Source organism: Pan troglodytes, chromosome 2, assembly GCF_028858775.2.
Source record: "Pan troglodytes isolate AG18354 chromosome 2, NHGRI_mPanTro3-v2.0_pri, whole genome shotgun sequence".
Taxonomy (NCBI): Eukaryota; Metazoa; Chordata; class Mammalia; order Primates; family Hominidae; genus Pan; species Pan troglodytes.
This window is the reverse complement of record NC_086015.1, coordinates 183,716,381-183,738,558: the sequence shown is the minus strand read 5'-3', so window position 1 is coordinate 183,738,558 and position 22,178 is coordinate 183,716,381. Positions and strand designations below refer to the sequence as shown.

The window sequence follows — 22,178 nt, the reverse complement described above, 5'->3', positions numbered from 1 at the left end:
GCCATTAAATGCCAATTAAAAGTAATGGCAAAACCCACAATTACTTTTGAACCAACGTAATATTAATACAGTACCTTATATATAATAGATTATTATGAATTATTATTAAATGAAAGAAAAGTGAATAACTTTAGTATCACAGGATCTCAGGAATATTTTACAATTTATTATAATTTTACCTAGCTCTTTTTCATAGATCCAGCATATAACATTTTTCTTTTGTGAATATGTATGCTCTTTCTTAATCTCAGCCCTTTGCATCATGCCAAGGAAGCCTTGGAATATTTTGTTTCTCAGGCCAAGTTTCATTGGCCTGTCAAGGGATAATCCTTCATCTGGGAAAAGAAATGGACATGGAGCTACTGCACACAAGGTTTGGGGTGTTTTTCTCTTAAGAAATATAAACATTAAACACGGGAAGTAACGAGAACATGAAGCGTTCTTCAGATTCTGCACATCTTGCCCTACATCATGAGATTTTCTGCTTGCTGCTGAATCGTTTCTATTGGAGGAAAGTGTAATGCACATTTCACTGCCCCAAATAAAACCGGAAAAGTAGCATTTGTATATTGTCACTAACAATCACGTTCTGTACGAAAGAGTGAGGAAGATCATCTCAGCTCCAGTGAAGCATTAACTGTGAACAAGCCCTTCTTTGTCCATCTCTCCTGTAATTAGATGTGGGTCAGGGGTTGCCACTGTTGGGAAATTTGAAACAAGAAAAGAAAAGGACTCTCACAAGAAAGGGCCATGCAAACAGTGTGAGTGATATTTGATTATGTGTCAATATTGTTTTGAATAGAAAACAAAAATTACTGAAAAACCATTCTGACTGATGTCTGTTTATACAAGCTGTAAATCTTTCCTTCACTGCCTTATACAAATATTGATTGGTTAATTTCTGACCTATCAAGAAAAGAGTCTCTCTGATCAATGGCTAAGTAGTTTCCCAAGCAATGTCTCACTTTTATTGTCTAATTTCGTATTTCTTATGCATTTTTAAATGTGTTTATCTTGGACTAAGATATGTTCAATAGTTACTTTTTTTGCCACATGTTCTTTTTCTTGTTTCAAGAATAAACCTTAATTCTTTTTTTTTTTATACTTTAAGTTTTAGGGTACATGTGCACAATGTGCAGGTGTCTCTGTCTCCTTCAGTTCTGCTCTGATCTTAGTTATTTCTTGCCTTCTGCTAGCTTTTGAATGTGTTTGCTCTTGCTCCTCTAGTTCTTTTAATTTTAATGTTAGGGTGTCGATTTTAGATGTTTTCTTGTGGGCATTGAGTGCTATAAATTTCCCTCTACCCAGTGCTTTAATTGTGTCCCAGAGATTCTGGTATGTTGTGTCTTTGTTCTCATTGGTTTCAAAGAACATCTTTATTTCCGCCTTCATTTCACTATTTACCCAGTAGTCATTCAGGAGCAGGTTGTTCAGCTTCCATGTAGTTGTGCGGTTTTGAGTGAGTTTCTTAATCCTGACTTCTAATTTGATTGCACTGTGGTCTGAGAGACTGTTAAGATTTCTGTTCTTTTACATTTGCCGAGGAGTCCTTTACTTCCAACTATGTGGTCAGTTTTGGAATAAATACTATGTGGTGCTGAGAAGAATGTATATTCTCTTGATTTGGGGTGGAGAGTTCTGTAGATGTCTATGAGGTCTGCTTGGTGCAGAGCTGAGTTCAAGTCCTGGATATCCTTGTTAACTTTCTGTCTCGTTGATCTGTGTAATGTTGACAATGGGGTGTTAAAGTCTCCCATGATTATTATATGGGGTCTAAGTCTCTTTGTAGGTCTCTAAGGACTTGCTTTTGAATCTGGGTGCTCCCGTATTGGGTGCATATGTAGAATAGTTAGCTCTTCTTGTTGAATTGATCCCTTTACCATTATGTAATGGCCTTCTTCGTCTCTTTTGATCTTTGTTGGTTTAACGTCTGTTTTATCTGAGACTGGGATTGCAACCCCTGCTTATTTTTTGTTTTCCATTTGCTTGGTAGATCTTCCTCCATCCCTTTATTTTGAGCCTATGTGTGTCTCTGCATGTGAGATGGGTCTCCTGAATACAGCACACTGATGGGTCTTGACTCTGTATCCAATTTGCCAGTCTGTGTCTTTTAATTGGGGCATTTAGCCCATTTACATTTAAAGTTAATATTGTTATGTATGAATTTCATCCTGTCATGATGTTTGCTGGTTATTTTGCTTGTTAGTTGATGCATTTTCTTCCTAGCATTGATGGTCTTTACAATTTGGCATGTTTTTGCAGTGGCTGGTACCGGTTGTTCCTTTACGTGTTTAGTGCTTCCTTCAGAAGCTCTTGTAAGGCAGGCCTCGTGGTTACAAAATCTCTCAGCATTTGCTTGTCTGTAAAGGATTTTATTTCTCCTTCACTTATGAAGCTTAGTTTGGCTGGATATGAAATTCTGGGTTGAAAATTCTTTTCTTTAAGAATGTTGAGTATTGGCCCCCACTCCTTCTGGCTTGTAGAGTTTCTGCTGAGAGATCTGCTATTAGTCTGATGGGCTTCCCTTTGTGGGTAACCCAACCTTTCTCTCTGGCTGCCCTTAACATTTTTTCCTTCATTTCAACCTTGGTGAGTCTGACAATTGTGTTTTGGGGTTGCTCTTCACAAGGATTATCTTTGTGGTGTTCTCTGTATTTCCTGAATTTGAATGTTGGCCTACCTTGCTAGGTTGGGGAAGTTCTCCTGGATAATATCCTGCAGAGTGTTTTCCAACTTGGTTCCATTCTCCTTGTCACTTTCAGGTACACCAGTCAAACATAGATTTGGTCTTTTCACATATTCCCATATTTCTTGGAGGCTTTGTTCATTTCTTTTCACTCTTTTTTCTCTAATCTTCTTCTCTCGCTTCATTTCATTCATTTGATCTTCAATCACTGATGCCCTTTTTTCCACTTGACCGAATTGGCTACTGAAGCTTCTGCATGTGTCACGTAGTTCTCGTACCACGGTTTTCAGCTCCATCAGATCATTTAAGGTCTTCTCTATGCTGTTTATTCTAGTTAGCCATTCCTCTAATCTTTTTTCAAGGATTTTAGCTTCCTTGCAATGGGTGTGAACATCCTCCTTTAGCTCGGAGATGTTTGTTATTACCAATCTTCTGAAGCCTACTTCTGTCAACTTCTCAAAGTCATTTTCCATCCAGCTTTGTTCCATGGCTAGCGAGGAGCTGCAATCCTTTGGAAGAGAAGAGGCACTCTGGTTTTTAGAATTTTCAGCTTTTCTGCTCTGGTTTCTCCCCATCTTTGTGGTTTTATCTACCTTTGATCTTTGATGATGGTGACCAACATATGGGGTTTTGGTGTGGGTGTCCTTTTTGTTGATGTTGATGGTATTCCTTTCTGTTTGTTAGTTTTCCTTCTAACAGTCAGGACCCTCAGTTGCAGGTCTGTTTGAGTTTGCTGGAGGTCCACTCCAGACCCTGTTTCCCTGGGTGTCACCAGTGGAGGCTGCAGAACAGCAAATATTGCAGAACAGCAAATGTTGCTGCCTGATCCTTCCTCTGGAAGCTTCGTCTCAGAGGGGCAGCTGGCTGTATGAGGTGTCAGTTGGCCTTTACTGGGAGGTGTCTCCCAGTTAGGCTACTTGGGGGTCAGAGACCCACTTGAGGAGGCAGTCTGTCAGATCTGAGGCAGTTCTCAGATCTCAAACTCCATGCTAGGAGAACCACTGCTCTCTTCAAAGCTGTCAGACCGGGATGTTTAAGTCTGCAGAAGTTTCTGCTGCCTTTTGTTCAGCTATGCCCTGACCCCAGAGGTGGAGTCTACAGAGGCAGGCAGGCCTCCTTGAGCTGCAGTGGGCTCCACCCAGTTCGAGCTTCCCAGCGCTTTGTTTACCTAGTCAAGCTTTAGCAATGGCGGATGCCTTTCCCCTAGCCTTGCTGCTGCCTTGCAGTTCAATCTCGGACTGCTGTGCTGGTAGTGAGCAGGGCTCAGTGGGCATGGGACCCACTGAGCCAGGTGCGGGATATAATCTCCTGGTGTGCTGTTTGCTAAGACCATTGGAAAAACGTGGTATTAGGGTGAGAGTGTCCCGATTTTCCAAGTACCGTCTGTCATGGCTTCCCTTGGCTAGGAAAGGGAATTCCCTGACCTCTTGCACTTCCTGGGTGAGGCGACGCCCAGCTCTGCTTTGGCTCACACTCCATGGGCTGTACTCACTGTCCAACCAGTCCCAATGAGATGAACCAGGTACCTCAGTTGGAAATGCAGAAATCACCTGTCTTCTGTGTCGCTCACACTGGGAGCTGTAGACTGGAGCTGTTCCTGTTCGGCCATCTTCAATGTTAATTCCTCTTTTCTTCTTTATTAGTCTGGCTAGGGTTCTATCTACTTTGTTGATCTTTTCAAAAACCAACTCTTGGATTTGTTGATTTTTTCAAGGGTTTTTTGTATCTCTAGCTCCTTCAGTTCTGCTCTGATCTTAGTGATTTCTTGTCTTCTGCTAGCTTTTGAATTTGCTTGCTCTTGTATCTCTAGTTCTTTTAATTGTGATGTTAGAGTGTCGATTTTAGATGTTTCCTGCTTTCTCTTGTGGGCATTTAGTGCTATAAATTTCCCTCTACACACTGCTTTAAATGTGTCCCAGAGTTTCTGGTACATTGTGTCTTTGTTCTCATTGGTTTCAAAGAACATCTTTATTTCTGCCTTCATTTCATCATTTACCCAGTAGTCATTCAGGAGCAGTTTGTTCAGTTTCCATGTAGTTGCGCAATTTTGAGAGTTTCTTAATCTTGAGTTGTAATTTGATTGCACTGTGGTCTGAGAGACAGTTTGTTATGATTTCTGTTATTTTAAATTTGTTGAGGAGTGCTTTACTTCCAATTATGTGGTCAATTTTAGAATAAGTGTGATGTGGTGCTGAGAAGAATGTATATTCTGTTGATTTGGGGTGGCGGGTTCTGTAGATGTCTATTAGGTCTGCTTGGTCCAGAGCTGTGTTCAAGTCCTGAATATCCTTGTTAATTTTCTGTCCCATTGATCTGTCTAATATTGACAGTAGGGTGTTAAAGTCTCCCGCTATTATTGTGTGGGAGTCTGAGTCTCTTTGTAGGTCTCTAAGAACTTGCTTTATAAATCTGGGTGCTCCTGTATTGAGTGCATATATATTTAGGATAGTTAGCTCTTCTTGTTGCATTGACCCCTTTACCATTACATAATAGCCTTTGTCTCTTTTGATCTTTGTTGGTTTAAACTGCGTTTTATCAGAGACTAGGATTGTAATTCCTGCTTTTTTTTTGCTTTCCATTTGCTTGGTAATTCTTCCTTCATCCCTTTATTTTGAGCCTATGTATGTCTTTGCATGTGAGATGGGTCTCTTGAATACAACACATCAGTGGGTCTTGACTCTATCCAATTTGCCAGTCTGTGTCTTTTAATTGGGCCATTTAGTTCATTTACATTTAAGGTATATATATATATATATATATATTTATTTATTTTTGAGAAGGAGTCTCACTCTGTTGCCCAGGCTGGAGTGCAGTGGCATGATCTCGGCCCACTGCAAACTCTGCCTCCCGGGTTCACGCCATTCTCCTGCCTCAGCCTCCTGAGTAGCTGGGACTACAGGTGCTCACCACTGTGCCCGGCTAATTTTTTGTATTTTTAGTAGAGGTGGGGTTTCACCATGTTAGCAAGGCTGGTCTCGATCTCCTGACCTAGTGATCCGCCCACCTTGGCCTCCCAAAGTGCTGGGATTACAGACGTGAGCCACCGCACCCAGCCTAAGGTTAATATTGTTATATATGAGTTTGATTCTGTCATTATGATGCTAGCTGGTTATTTTGCCAGTAAATTGATGCAGATTCTTCATGGCATTGGTGGTCTTTGCAATTTGGTATGTTTTTGCAGTGGCTGGTACTGGTTTTCCTTTCCATGTTTAGTGCTTCCTTCAAGAGCTCTTGTAAGGCAGGCCTGGTGGTGACAAAATATCTCAGCATTTGCTTGTCTGTAAAGGATTTTACTTCTCCTTTGCTTATGAAGCTTAGTTTGGCTGGATATGAAATTCTGGGTTGAAATTTTTTTTTTTAAGAATGTTGAATATTGGCCCCCATTCTCTTCTGGCTTGTAGGGTTTCTGCTGAGAGATCTGCTATTAGTCTGATGGGCTCCCTTTGTGGGTAACCCAACCTTTCTCCCTGGCTGCCCTTAACACGTTTTCCTTCATTTCAACCTTGGTGAATCTGATGATTATGTGTCTCGGGGTTGCTCTTCTCGAGGAGTATCTTTGTGGTGTTGTCTGTATTTCCTGAATTTGAATGTTGGCCTACCTTGCTAGGTTGGGGAAGTTCTCCTGGATAATATCCTGCAGAGTGTTTTCCAACTTGGTTCTGTTCTCCCCATCACTTTCAGGTACACCAATCAAACATAGATTTGGTCTTTTCACATAGTCCTGTATTTCTTGGAGGCTTTGTTCGTTTCTTTTCACTACTTTTTTTTCTAATCTTGTCTTCTCACTTTATTTCATTGAGTTAATCTTCAATCTCTGATATCCTTTCTTCCACTTGATTGATTCAGCTATTGATACTTGTGTATCATACTTGTGTATGCTTCACGAAGTTCTTGTGCTGTGTTGTTCAGCTCCATCCACATTTATGTTCTTCTCTAAACTGGTTATTCTAGTTAGCAATTCATCTTACCTTTTTTTTTCAAGGTTCTTATCTTTCTTGCATTGGGTTAGAACATGCTCCTTTAGCTCAGAGAAGTTTGTTTTTACCCACCTTCTGAAGCCTACTTCTGTCAATTCATCAAACTCATTCTCCATCCAGTTTTGTTCCCTTGCTGATGAGGAGTTGTGATCCTTCAGAGGAAAAGAGGCATTCTGGTTTTTGGAATTTCGACCTTTTTGCGCTGGTTTCTCCCCATCTTTGTGGATTTGTCTACCTTTGGTCTTTGATGTTGGTGACCTTCAGATGGGGACTCTGAGTGGACATCCTTTCTGTTGATGTTGATGGTATTCCTTTCTGTTTGTTAGTTTTCCTTCTAACAGTCAGGCCCCTCTGCTGCAGGTCTGTTGTAGTTTGCTGGAGGTCCACTCCAGACCCTGAGTATCAGCAGCTGAGTATCAGCAGCTGAGGCTGCAGAACAGCAAAGATTGCTGCCTGTTCCTTCCTCTGGAAAGTTCATCGCAGAGGGGCACCTGCCAGATGCCAGCCAGAGCTCTCCTCAGCTCTTCTCTATGAGGTGTCTGTCAGTCTCTGGAAAGTTCATCACAGAGGGGCACCTGCCAGATGCCAGCCAGAGCTCTCCTCAGCTCTTCTCTATGAGGTGTCTGTCAGCCTCTACTGGGAGGTGTTTCCCAGTCAGGATACATGGGGGTCAGGGACCTACTTGAGGAGGCAGTCTGTCCCTTATCAGAGTTTGAATGCTGTGCTGGGAGATCTGCTGCTCTATCCAGAGCTTCAGGCAGGGATGCTTAAGTCTGCTGAAGCTGCACCCACGGCCACCCCTTCCCCCAGGTGCTCTGTCCCAGGGAGATTGGGGTTTTATCTATAAGTCTCTGACTGGGGCTGCTGCCATTTTTTCAGAGATGCCTTGCCCAGAGGGGAGGAATTTAGAGAGGCAGTCTGGCCACAGTGGCATTGCTGAGCTGCGGTGGGCTCTACCCAGTTTGAACTTCCCAGCGGCTTTGTTTACACTGTGAGGGTAAAACCATCTACTCAAGCCTCAGCAATGGCGGATGCCCCTCCCCCCCACCAAACTCAAGCATCCTAGGTCGACCTCAGACTGCTGTGCTAGCAACAAGAATTTCAAGCCAGTGGATCTTAGCTTTCTGGGCTCCATGGGGGTGGGACCTGCTGAGCCAGACCACTTGGCTCTTTGGCTTCAGCCCCCTTTCCAAGGGAGTGAATGGTTTTCTCTCACTGGCATTGCAGGTGCCACTGGAATATGAAAAAAACTCCTGCAGCTAGCTCAGTGTCTGCCGTAATGGCCACCCAGTTTTGTGCTTGAAACCTAGAGCCCTGGTCGTATAGGCACCAGAGGGAATCTCCTGGACTGTGGGTTGCAAAGACCATGGGAAAAGTGCAATATCTGGGCCAGAGTGCACCGTTCCTCCTGGTACAGTCCCTCATGGCTTCTCTTGGCTGGGGGAGGGAAATCCCCTGACCCCTTGTACTTCCTGGGTGAGACAATGCCCTACCCTGCTTCAGGTTACCCTCCGTGGGCTGCACTCACTGTCCAACCAGTCCCAATGAGATGAATGGGTACCTCAGTTGGAAATGCAGAAATCACCCGCCTTTTGCGTCAATCTCACTGGGAGCTGCAGACCAGAGCTATTCTTATTTGGCCATCTTGCTAGCCTCAGGCTCGAGTTAATACTTTTAAGAGGTGTTGATTGGTTCTCTGTGAGGTTGTCCAGAATTCACTCATCCTACACAAACTTTTTGGAGATCAACTACTGATGAGATTAAAGAATTTAAAGATGATTTTAGAAAGCAAAATTCTAAAATGTAACTGATATAAAATTAATTAACTTGGAATTTTTTAACTTGTATGTTCTGAATGTTGGTGTTCCTCCACAATTCATATGTTGGAACCTAATAGTCATGTGATAGTATTAAAAGGTGGGGCCATTTGAAAAATGATTAAATCATGACGATTCTGCCTTCATGAATGGGATTGCCATTATAACAGAATACCCAAGACTGGGTAATTTATAAAGAGTACTGGGTAATTTATAAAGAGTACTGGGTAATTTATAAAGAGTATTGGGTAATTTATAAAGAGTACAGATTTATGTATCATGGTTCTTGAGGCTGGGAAGTCCAAGATCGAGGGGCTAGCATCTTGTTTAGGGACTTCTTGCTGCATCATAAGGTATCACATGAGCAAGAAACAGAAAAGGTAGCTGAATTCCCCCTTTTAAAATGAGCCCACTTCCATGATAACTAACATACTGTCATGATAACAGCATTAATTCATTCATGAGAACAGAGCCCTCATAGCTGAATCACCTCTCATTAAGCCCCACCTCCTAACACTGTTGCATTGGGGTTCCAGTTTGAAACATGTGAACTTTGGAGGACACGTTCAAGCCATAGCAGTGCCTTTATAAAAAAGGTTGAAGGATGTGCTCCTGGCCTTTCATCATGTGGGAATGCAGCAAGAGGTACCGTCAATAAAGCAGAGAGTGAGCCTTCACCAGACACTGAATCTGCTGGTGTCTTGATCTTGGACTTTCCAGCTTCCAGAACTATGAGAAATAAATTTCTATTATTTATAAATTACTCAGTCTAAGACATTTTGTTATAGCAGCCCAAATGAAGACAGAAATATAGCATTGTATTGTAATAGTTAACCTTTAGTGACTGAAATACAGAAGACAGAGGACATTCAGAGAGAAAGAAATCATGTTTCTTTATAACTTATTTATTATTCGTCAACAAACATTAATTGAGCATTTCGCTCTTGAACTAGATACTGGAAATACAAACAACTCAGTGGCTTTGCATATGTAATTTTTTCCTTCAAGAATGCCGCTACTAGTTCTCCATCTAGAAACCTACTCATTCTTCCAGATTTAGTTCAAGGGATATTCCCTGAACAAAGATAATTAGTTGATCAAGACTCTGTTCTTTGGTATATTATTTGTATATTGTATATTATCTGCACATTACTAAATAGATAAAAGTAATGTGTCTACCAACTCATATCTACAAACTTAAGTGTAAACTCTTCACAGAGAGATATCACTGTTAACCTTGTATCTTTCCTTCTTGCTTTTTAATGTTCACTGTTTTATAAAATTGTGATATTTTTGCCTCATTCTCTACACATTACATGGGAAGCATTTATTTATGTGGCTAAATATTCTTCAAATTAATGATTTTTTACTGGTACCATATCACATGTGTATCATATTTGATTTAGCTATTACTCTGTTCTTGGACAGTTAGGTTATTTCCAATTTCCTAATATTATAAATAATGCTGAAATTCTTCAAGAAACTTTTTATTTTGAATTTTAACATTTCTAGAAGTGATATTGCTATGTCAAATGATATGAGCACTGTTAAGGTCAAATTACTTTCTAAAAAGTCTGTTCCATGAGTAATAAATGAGCATGACTATTTTACCACACCTGCCCTTGCCAACACTAGGCATTATCATTTCAAAAACTTTGCCAGTTCGATACACAAGAAATATCTCATTTTATTTCTTGAATAATTATTATTGTTTTTATTCTGCTTTTGTCCTTTGGACAGTTGTGTTTTCAACCATGACTATTTTCTGCACTCTGTTGTTTAGCAAAAGAGGAATTAAGACATTAAATAAAAAGCAACTTCAAATATGCTTTAAAAAAGAATAAGAATGTTAATGTACATCTTGAGTCAATTTTTAATTGTTGATAAGTACAGATATCAAAGTATTTTACCATTGTGGTGATAATAACTGTAATGAGAAAAACCAAGACTCATATTTAAAAAACCATCCCCCAAACTGGAAGGGAACTAAGAGACCAAAAAATGACTCAGTCAAGTCCAACATGGCGAGTACGTAAGTTTATTAGGACTTGCATATGAGGCACTCCTGGATGGCAGCAGGGCATCTTTAGAGATCTGTCCTGCCTCCCATCTCTAAGCTGCTTTTAAGCTAATTTTCTGGCTCTTTGCCGTGTGTGTGTGTGTGTGTGTGTGTGTGTGATGGGACTGTTTTCCTTGTTAGCTTCTCATATACTCTCTCCGAGATATTTGGGTTCTTAGGGACACCTGCTCCTTGGCTAGGCATCATGGCCTTGGCTCGCAGCCTGGCCTCCAGGGTTCAGGCAGCAGACATACACCCTTAAGTAACATGGTGAGGGACCTGTCACACTGCAATCCATCAGCCCTTACATTCTTTCCACAAATCTTGTGTAAGAGTCCCTGAGTGGGGTATGAGGGGAAGAACTCTACAGATGTGTAACATATAGACATGGCTTGTGTGTACAAGTCACATCCACAGTATACATAACAGCATAAAAAACAGAAGCTAACTATAATTATAACGTCTATTAGCAAGCATAACTCCAATGAGTAGGTAAGGTGTGTAACCATTTTGAGCATGAGTCAAAGAAACCTAATTGGGCTGTATCATGGAACTAAGTTGACAAATTATTCAACGCATCTGTGACATTATCCTTTTTACCAGGGGTATAGGTACAACAATAGGTATTGTGTATAAGAGCAAATGTTGTTGGTTCTCCATCAAATTGGCCATTAGGCTTCCAGGTGGAGACAATCCCCAGTGAACCTGGGTTGCACTATTGGTGCTGATGTACCTGGCACTCCAGTTCTGTAGGGAGAAAGGCAGACTGTTGTGAGGCATATTGTTATAATTTGATAGTGGGAGGTATCCATATACCCAATAATTGGACTGGTTGCTGACTGCTACTGTAGTTACATTCCAGTGCAGCTTCCATGGGTAGCAGGAACAACAGCCTATTGGCATAAACACAGGTGTTTAGTAGGAACCCTCATGGGTGTATCCACTCCTTGTAACATTATTACTGCTATATTATCTCCCATTGGCCCCATTAGGGAGGCCACCATGTACTTCATGCCTGGCTTATAGTACCATACATGGTTTCCTTCCCTAAGAGTGGGCACAGTAGCCAACTGGTAAGTTTCCAGCCTTGCCCACACTATCAGCACTATGCCTACTCCTGTAGGTATTGGTGCTGCCGTGTGTTGATATTGTAAAGCTCTCAGACCTCTATAAAGGAGCATAGCTTGGATCGCCTCTCCTCCATCAGTCTTCATAGTGCCCCCCAGTGCCATAAAACTGACCCAGTATGGGAGCAATTTCCAGCTCAACTTCAGGTCCACGTAGCCATTGCCACTTGGCAGATCCACTGCTGTTCTCAGGAGCACAGTCTGCCCATCTGTTTCAGGAGCATGACTTGGAGTCTCAGGTAATCCTGAGAATTTGTGACACCTGTTTTATAGGCCTGCCCAACCATTCACAGGGAGTGATGCCATGTGTGGTAGTGGGTGGCTTATTTAAAATTTGTATAGCTTCAGGGAGATCCTTAGTCTAGTACCCTTAAGAACTGTCCTGAGACAATGCACATAATTGAGTTTTTAACAGGCCATTTTTTTTTTCTATGAGGCCTACCCTGTTGGGTTATATGGCCAGTGGAATCTTTAGTCTATATTTTGTTCCAATGCCCCGTGTTGGATATCGTGACCTGTGAAATGGGGGCCTTGATCACTATCCTTTTTGGCATGTCATACATGACACCAAGAGCAGTGAGACTCTTGGTCTCCAGTTGAGTGGCATGTCTTACTGGGAAGGCCCCTGTAGTAGCCCCATTGTTGTGTCTGTACAAGTTAAGGCACACCTTCTCCTTCTCCCTCTACCTGGGGACAGGAGGCCAATATAACTGACTTGCCAGTCTTGCACAGTTGTATGGCTCGATGTATGTGAGTTGGTGTGGAGGGAACTTTTCCAGGTCGCAGTTATGAGCAGATCTCACAGTTCTGAACAGCTGCCAAAGCATCTCCAGATTGGATTGGGATGCCTGCCGCCTTTCGTATGGCCCACCTGTCGCTGCCCCTTGGTGACTGCTCCTGTGATGTACCCATATGGCAGCCTCCTCCAATGGGCTCTGGCAAAGTGCCCAAACATGAGTAAGGGCATCTGCCTCCTGAGTTCTCAGAGGCAACCTGGGGCTGTGTGTATCCACATGGTACACCTAAGTTGGGCATCCTTCTCTTATAACTTGATGTGAATGTTCTGCCACATGGACATTCCCCAAAGGGGCTTGCCCCAAACCTGCCAACTGTCTGTGGCCCATTGATTGATTCACATGGTAAGTCCTGTTTGTGTAGCCCAACTATCTGTGTAGATAGATGATTAGCAGCCAAGCCTCATAGGTGATGGGTATCCAAACTGCCTGTAACCTAGCCCATTGACTGCTTTGTCCTAATCCCCGTTCTCTCCGTATGGTGTCAGTATCCCTTTGCACCACAAACTGCTGACCGTTGGTGTTAGGTAACTTTGCTAGACCCATCAGTGTATCAAGCCTAGTGAGTATCACCTGGGACTCCTCATATATGTGGTTGACCTGATAGGTGGCTCCATTGCCATGTCTGCTACCTCCACTTGTTCAAAGTGGATGGATCTTAATGCCTCCTATAGTGCCTGTCTTAAAGGACTAGTGGACAAGGCACCCCTAAGTTGTAGACAGGGATGCCACTTATGCAGTGTGATTGTGTCACTCTAGGGGTGGGCTTGGCTAGGAGACCTTTCATTCACCCTTTTATGAGTAGGCAGTTTTTTTCTGTGGTGGTCTGCTTTCTGGTGATAGCCTCCACTTGTTGCAATGTCCTATACAGGGCTGAGAGTTATTGCCCCAGGACTGTATAGTAGGATTCTGACCCCCTCTACAATTGAGATAAAAGCCCAACAGGTAACAATTCCTGTTGGTTGCTTTTGCCACAAACTCCAGCTCATCCCTGTGGCATCTCTAGTGGCTTCTAATACAAAAGGATGCTGTGGCAGTGGGGCACCTAATGCTTTGGCTTGTTTTACCAATATTTTTGATTTGTCAAATGCCTCTTGCTCTATATGTGTACAGTCTCATTTTAAATTTTCCTTTATTGAAGGAAAGGTGAAGGGTTTGTACCAAACGAAGAAATAGCCCAGTAAACCTAGGACAACCTGGAGTTAGCTTACCATCTGGGGAACAGGCTACTGTGATACCTTATTGATGACAGTTTTAGGTATGTTTTACATCTTCTCCAACCAGGTGACTCTCAGGAATTTGATGGCTATACTGGGCCCCTGTTTCTTCTTGGGGTTGACTTCTCATTCCCTGTCCTTTGAGCCATCTAAGATAGTTTGTAGGGCAGTCTCCAAATCTGTAAAAGGCTCTGAGGTTTGCATGTCATCATTAATATGGTAAAACAGGGAGACCAAGGCAGGCAGAAAGAGTCTAGACAGGTCCTTTGCAACCGTACTGTGACATATGATGTGGCTGTGCAGGTACCCTTGTGGTAGCACCTAAAAAGTCTATCGTTGGCCCTACTAAGTGAAGGCAAACTGGTCTTGTGAATCTTCCACTAAAGGAATACTAGGAAAGGTGTTAGACAGGTCAGTCACAGCATGGACATTTCCCAGCGTACAAACCACTTGCTCTAGCAGTTGAGCACTATTGGGTACAGCTGCACGTGCGGGGACACCACTTTGTTCAGCTCACGGTAGTCTACAGTCATTCTCCAGGTGCTATCTGGTGTCTTCACAGGACACATAGGGCTGCTACAGGGGTTGTGGGCCATACTGACTATTTGTACTTCATGTAATTCCTGAACTGTTCGGGTGATTTCAGAGTGTCCCCCTGGCAGACAGTATTGTTTCATATATATTGCCTGTTTGGGCCGGGGCAAGTGTACAGACACCCATTTGTCCCATCATCCCTTTTTTGTTCCTTAATTACTTTTTGGACATGGTCTTTGTTTTTATCCAGCTCACTGAAGTCCACCAATGCTTCCCCCGTATTACAACCTTTTTTAAACTGGAAGTGATCAAGACATTCAATGAGTGCCTAAAATAACTTTAAGAGTTTAAACTACATGAAAGTTTTACCCACAAGCATTGATCTCATTTACATTTACTCAATCTATTCACTTTTAGCAGTTTATCTGGGTTACTAGTGAGAACCAAGACATTATGTAAAGCTACATATCATTGCAAACTATTTTTCTGTTAACTATTTTCATAGCTTGTGAATATCAGGTATTCAGCTAAGCAAGAACCTTCAAGTTAAACATGGGCATTTTTGCTGATAACTCAGAAAAATTCAGCTGTTTCCATTAAACCAACAATATCAAATTAATCTTGCTTATTAAAAAAATCACACAAACAAAGATCATTTTGTTTTTGGCTGGGTTTACAGTCTTATAACCTTCATGTCAAACCCTGACACCATAAAGTATCTAGCAGAAGCAAATATAAAATGTATCTATTAGCAAACTCAGACAAAAATGTATGCTGACACTTTTGAAGATACATTTTTATTTTACCAGTAATTTTAAAGCCAGTTTATTTACCAAAGATTATTGAATTTATATAAACTTGGAAAGCATTTGAACTTATTTATGAGTACTCATTTATTTATAAGTTAATGTGGTAGAATGCTAGATATAACACATAACATAATACATGTACATACACATAAACACATTTAAACATGTATGCACACATACAGAGATCCAATGGCTTTCACCTTGGAATTCTAGCCGTGAGACAGCATCATAAACTCATTATATTACAAAAGACAGCTGGATTCAAATTATTTTTTTATAAAATTGGGACCTGTTCACATGGCTAAACTTTATTTGCCCTGATAGATAATCCAAGGAAAGTTGTGGATCAAAATTTTGGGTAAAGCAGTTTCCATGGCAGTTTGATTTTTAAAAACCTGTTTTGTCCTTTTTTTTCTTCAGTTTCAAATGCATTTCATTGTTTACATTTTAGCTAGAACTGGCTGAACTGTATAAGAAAAACAAAATCCCCACATAACCTTGAATTAGTGTTACCATAAACAGTGAGTTTTATTTCAACACTAGCAACTTAAAAATAGCAGATTCAAAGCAGGCAGAAAAAGAGAGAGAGAAATAGAAAGTGTTAGAAGATTCTGCTTAACTTTATAGTTGTGGGTTAACCATTTGAGCTCTGATTTTTTTTTTGTTTTTGTAATTTGCCCATCAGTTTTCAAATGTGCACAAGAAGGGACCATGATATGTAACAAGCTGGAGTCCTAGAAAACCTGATATGCCTTTGACCCTCTGCAGGAGTTTTTACTCTTTCTCCCTTTCCTGCTCTAATGATTTCTTAGTAGCTAGCCATATTGCAACAACAGTGCATTTACTATCTTTATTGTACTTTAATATCTTAGCTTCTTGCAATAGGTGCTCAGTCTCTACCAGTGTTTTCCAAGTGTCCCCATACTTATGTGGTGGCCCACAAAGTTTGAACAATTGGGCTAGTCCACCTCACATGCACGTTGCCAACTCTGATATTTCCTCCATAGATACTCCTCCCTGACTCACCATTTGGTCTCTCAGATCCTGTTCACAATGCCAATTTTAATGAGAAAAACCTGGAATCATATTTAAAAAACCATCCCCCAAACTGAGAGGGAGCCAAGGGACCAAAAAGGAGATAGCAGTGAAGTGGAATAGAATTGAATACAGAATCTGAGCTCTGGCCCTACTGTGTGAATACCTGAAAAATACTCATCTCTCTAAAATGGGATTTTCTTATTTGTAACAAGGAAAAGTTTGGTTAATAGAGATCCACAATAATAAATTTATAAGAGAAAACCAGGATTAAACATAGTCTCTTATTTTATCAGAAAAAAATGGCCAGCCATACTATTTATCTATAGTAACTGATTTTAAACATATTTAGGCTTCTTTCTTAAAATCTAACCCTCTGCCATTTCTTAAAATATTAAATGATTTGTGAAAACTTATTCCTCCCCTTCAACCTTACTTATATGAAATCTAAAACCTAGGTTGACCTTGGAGATTATCTGTTGGATCTGATCCAATTCAATGGAGTGCCAAATTTAATTTATGATTTCTGTTGGAGAGTGTACATAAGATGAATTTGGGAGTGTAATTCTAAATGTTTAGGTCTATCAAACAGCTCTTTTTTAAAAGAGAAGCATTGGTAAAAATCATTTTATCTTTCTAGATTCTAAAAATATACTATTGAATACATAAGGCATGCAGTATACCTGTTTCTTTTAAAGTTACTAGATGCTTGATTTGTTTGAACAAAATGACAGGTAGTAATCTATCATAGTCTCTTCATTTACAAAAAAAAAAAATTGTCAGATGTTATCCAGCGACTTAAATCTGCCAGGTGAACATCTTTCTTTGGTCTCAGGTGAAGCTGTAAATCTTCATTCATGAGTTTTTTTCTTCTTTAAACACATGTATAGCTGTTTAGTTGAATTACAGAAGCTGAGAACTGAAAGAGATCTTATGAATGACTTCACTGTAACCCCTCATTGTAGCATGTGCCTCATCCTTCAATTAATTAGGTTATACCACTCATTGGTATAATTTATACACACATCAGGTTTGGAAGACCTGAAGCTTGAACTAATATTTTCACTCCTAGTAGATCACTTTTCTTTCACATCGTCTGATGCATAGAAGATACTCTAATAATATCTACTGGCTAAATGAATGCGTCATTGTGGCAAAATACTTTAACATCACAGGCTATTTTTACATGGTAATGGATGTAAAGGTAAGATAACCAAACTGAGAATAAGGAGGTTTCAGTTTGAACTCAAGCCTAGAGACTTTTGAAATCATTTCAACTCTATGGGTCTTCATTTTTTTATCTCTAAGATGAAGTACCATAGGAATTTTAGAATAGTTTTTTCCTGTTTCTCTGGAAAATGACTTTGGCAGTTTGATAGGAATAGTGTTGAATCTGTAAATTTTGGGGGACAGTATGGCCATTTTAATGATATTGATTCTTCCAATTCATGAGCATGGAATGTTTTTCCATTTATTTGTGTTGTCTCTGATGTCTTTCAGCAGTGTTTTGTAGTTCTTCTTGTAGATGTCTTTCACCTCCTTGGTTAAATATGTTAGTTATTTCAGTTTTTTTGTGTGGCTACTGTAAATGGGATTTTGTTCTCGATTTGACTCTCAACTTGAATGTTATTGATATATAGAAATGCTACTGATTTTTATACATTGATTTTGTATCCTGAAACTTTACTAAAGGCATTTATCAGTTATAGGAGCCTTTTGGTGGAGTCTTTAGGGATTTCTAGGTATAGAATCATATCATCAGTGAAAAGAGATAGTTTGACTTCTTCCTTTCCTATTTGGATTCATTTTATTTCTTTCTCTTGCCTGATTGCACTGGCTAGAACTTCCAGTACTATACTGAATAGGAGTGGTGGGAGAGGGCATCTTTTTCTTGTTCCAGTTATCAAGGGGAATGGTTCCAGCTTTTGCTTGTTCAGTATGGTGCTGGCTGTGGGTTTTTCATAGATGGCTCCTATTATTTTGAGATATGTTCCTTTTATGTCTAGTCTGTTGAGGGTTTTTATTATCAAGCGATTTTGGATTTTATTGTATGCTTTTGCTGCATCTATTGAGATAATCATATGGATTTTTCTTTTAATCCTGTTTATGTGGTAAATTACATTTATTGATTACATTTGTTGAACCAGCTGTACATCCCAGGAATAAAGCCTACTTGATCAGGGTGTGTTAACTTTTTGGTGTGCTCCCGGATTTGGTTTGCTAGTATTCTGTTGGGGAATTTTGCATCTATGTTCATCAGGAATATTAGCCTGAAGCTTTCTTATTTCATTGTGTCTGTGCCAGTTTTTGGTATCAGGCTGATGCTGGCTTCATAAAATGAGTTAGAGAGGAGCCTCTCCTCCTCAATTTTTTTTGGAATAGTTTCAGTAGGATTGATAACAGTTCTTTGTATATCTGATAGAATTTGTCTGTGACTCCATCGGGTCCAGGATGTTAACAAAGCTGGAGGCTTTACACTACCTGACTCCAAATTATGCTAAAAGGCTACATTAAGCAAAACATTATGGTACTGGCACAAAAAAAGACACCTAGACCAATGGAACAGAATAAAAAACCCAGAAATAAAGCTGAACACCTGCAGCCATCTGATCTTTGACAAAGCCAACACAAATAAGCAATGGGGGAAGGACTCCCTATTCAATAAGTGGTGCTGGGATAGCTGGCTAGCCATATGCAGAAAAATGAAACTAGATGCCTACCTTTCAGCATATACAAAAATTAACTCAAGATGGGTTAAATATTTAAAAATAAGACCTCAAGCTATAAAAATCCTAGAAGAAAACCTAGGAAATACCCTTCTCTATATCAGCCTTGGCAAATAATTTTTGGCAAAGCCCCCAAAAGCAATTGCAACAAAACCAAAAATTGACAAGTAGAACCTAATGAAAGTAAATAGCTTCTGCACAGCAAAAGAACTATCGACAGAGTAAACAAACAACCTACTGAATAGAAGAAAATATTTGCAAACTATGCCTCTAATAAAGGCCTAATATTTAGAATCTATAGGAACTTAAATCAACAATCAAAAACAACCCTATTAAAAATGGGCAAAGGACATGAACACACTTATCAAAAGAAGACACACAATGCCAATAAGCATATGAAAAATTGTTTAACATCACTAATCACTAGAGAAATGAAAATCAAAACCGCAATGAGATACCATCTCACACCAGTCAGAACGGCTATCATTAAACAGTCAAAAAACAACAGATGCTGGTGAGGCTGCAGAGGAAAGGGAACACTTACACGCTGTTAGTGGGAATGTAAATTAGTTCAGCCACTGTGGAAGGCAGTTTGGAGATTTCTCAAAGAACTCAAAACTGAACCACCATTCAACTCAGCAATCCCCTTCCAGGTTATATACCCAAAAGAAAATAAGTTATTTTACCAAAGAGGCACATGCATGCATATGTTCATTGCAGCACCATTCATAGTAGCAAAGACATGGAATCAACCTATGTGCCCATCACCAGTGGATAAAGAAAATATGGCACATACGTACCATGGAATAGTATGTAGCTGTAAAAAAGAATGAAATCTCATCCTTTGCAGCAACATGAATGCAGCTGAAGGCCATTATCCTAAGCAAATTAACACAGGAACAGAAAACCAAATATTGCATGTTCTCACTCGTAAGTTAGAGCTAAACATTGGGCACTCAGGGACATAAAGATGGTACCAATAGACACTCTGGACTACTTGAAGGGCGAGGGAGATGGGTTGAAAAACTACCTATTAGGTACTGTTCTCAGTATTTGGGTGATGGGATCAATCATACCCCAAACCTCAGAATCATGCAATATGACCAGGTAACAAACCTACACATGTACCCCTGTTTCTAAAAGAAAAGTTGAAATCATTAAAAAATAAAATAAAATGAAGTTATTGGCCTTTATATTTACCAAGATTCTTTTATTTGAAACATGTATATTATTGAAAGTTAAAGACTGTGAGCGCATTTTTATTTCATATGTTAGTTTGCAAGTAGAGTTAATGGTAGGTGTGAATTTTGTAATCTGATTATTGGGCTCATATCCTACCTTCACATTTTTAGCAAGTAACATTGAGATTGATCCGAGACTTGAAACAAGTGCTCTCAATATTTGAGAAAATATTTTCATGTAAAGTGCTGACTAGGACCATTTTAATATGAAGTTATATCTCTAATAATTCAAAATATGCTATTAATTGGTTTTAAAATTTCAGACTAGCAAAGTCAGGACTGAACATATCAAGGTATCAAATACTTTACTGTCAGTCTACCTCATGCTTCTAACTCCACCTCTGGCTTTGTCTGACATAAGGGTCAGACTCTTACTGACATTTGTGAAGGATAGAAAGTGGCTTCATTAGAATCTTCAAAGGAAACCAGAGTAAAATAAAAGACAAAGGGGTTCCTTAGAGAAAAGAATTACTACAACAAATGAAAGCGTCTGTCACAATGGGAAGAGAGAATTGATGTAGGGTACAAATGTGAGGCTGCTTTTAAATTTACACAGCTCAGACTTCTGTGGTCACTTATGACCCTGGAAAAGAGATAGTTATGTGCTGAAGTTAAAAGCAGTTTATTACTATGAGCCCAAACATTTCTGCTGTCAGATTCCTTCTCCCTTCTCATGGAAGGGTTGAAAATCATTTCTCTACCAGTCAGAGAGAGGTGAGGACTGGAGGTCAAGGTTGGGTTAACACCAAGGTATTGGTGACCAGAATAAAGTATCAGGTGGTGTTTATGACAGGAACTTGGAGGCAGGTAGGATGTCATCCCAAGCATCAGAATTTGAGAAGATAGACACTCCAAAGGATGTCAAAGGCCATTGACACCATGTGGGCTCTATGCTAAGCAGAATTAGCTAAGAGGAATGTAAAGCGCCAGAGCATAAGGATAGCAGAGACACAGGAAGCTGTGGAAATTCTATGTGAGATAGTCCCCATCCACTTTGGAGTATCTAAGAGACATCAGAAAGGATGGAAGCCTTGCCATTTGGTAGGTGAGAACTATTAATCTAGTGGCATTGGCAAAAAGGATTGAAGTAGCTATACTTAAGATCCACAAGCAGGTTGTAACTAGAGAGTCACTTGAGTTAAACTATATTTTATAAAATGAATTTTAAAAATCCCCCTAATTTGGTTGATAAGATCATCATTTATATAGAAAAAAAACTATCATTAACCAAAATTGGAAGAGCAGTTTCTTTCATATTACAGACATAATTGACTATTTCACAGTTTATAGCTTTGGTCCATATCTCAAAACCTGGGGTCCCAGGTTAATCAAAGGGTCATCAGGTGCTCCTTGCGGCTATTGATCACCCACATCCCATATTTTAGCCATAAACCTCTAATATATACTTTTTTCAGGAAGAATAAGATAGGAATAATCAGGATATTGTAAGTCATGATTACACAGAGACTTTAATCATGTATCATGTGAACTCCAATTATAATGTTCTAATCTGCCCTTCAAAAGGAGAAACAGATAAGGATTATTCCACCTGACCATAACTCCAAGATATCGTTATGGTATCTTTGTTACATTTATTCCTGCTCTTTGTCTTGATTTTCTTTATTTAGTTTGGCAACCTTCTGCTCTTTGGCTATCTTGCTGCCATCTCCCTGTGAACAGATCAAGGATTTTACACAGACGTTGGATACGTGCTATGGATAAGTTTGCTCTGCGTTCTTGTCTTCTTATTTAACCATTTAACAGAAGGGCCTCTTCAGGGCTACATGTGCAGCTTTGAAAGAGTTTAATTTACTTACATTCATTTTGAAGTTCTGAAAAATTACTATTGTGCTCATTTGATTTTTTTCTTTTTAGGGTTCTCCCCTTCTTTTGAGAGGAAAGATAAATTGAAGGAATATAGAGGGAAGGGGAAGAAACCATTTCTTTTTATTTTTTTATTTTATTTTTATTTTTATTATTTTATTTTATTATTATTATACTTTAAGTTTTAGGGCACATGTGCACAACGTGCAGGTTTGTTACATATGTATACATGTGCCATGTTGGTGTGCTGCACCCATTAACTCGTCATTTAGCATTAGGTATATCTCCTAATGCTATCCCTCCCCCGTCCCCCCACGCCACAACAGTCCCTG

The 22,178-nt window shown here is 39.9% G+C and overlaps 1 long non-coding RNA gene and 1 other non-coding gene across 4 annotated transcripts in view; one reads left to right on the top strand and one right to left on the bottom strand.

Annotated features, from left to right (window-relative positions):
* Nucleotides 1-22,178, top strand: part of LOC107970850 (uncharacterized) — a 293,982-nt gene that overhangs the window by 37,042 nt on the left and 234,762 nt on the right. The window lies entirely within an intron of this gene.
* On the bottom strand, nt 21,443-21,578 carry LOC112208814 (U8 small nucleolar RNA). The gene has a single exon (XR_002943369.1). It is a non-coding gene; the product is annotated as a U8 small nucleolar RNA (small nucleolar RNA).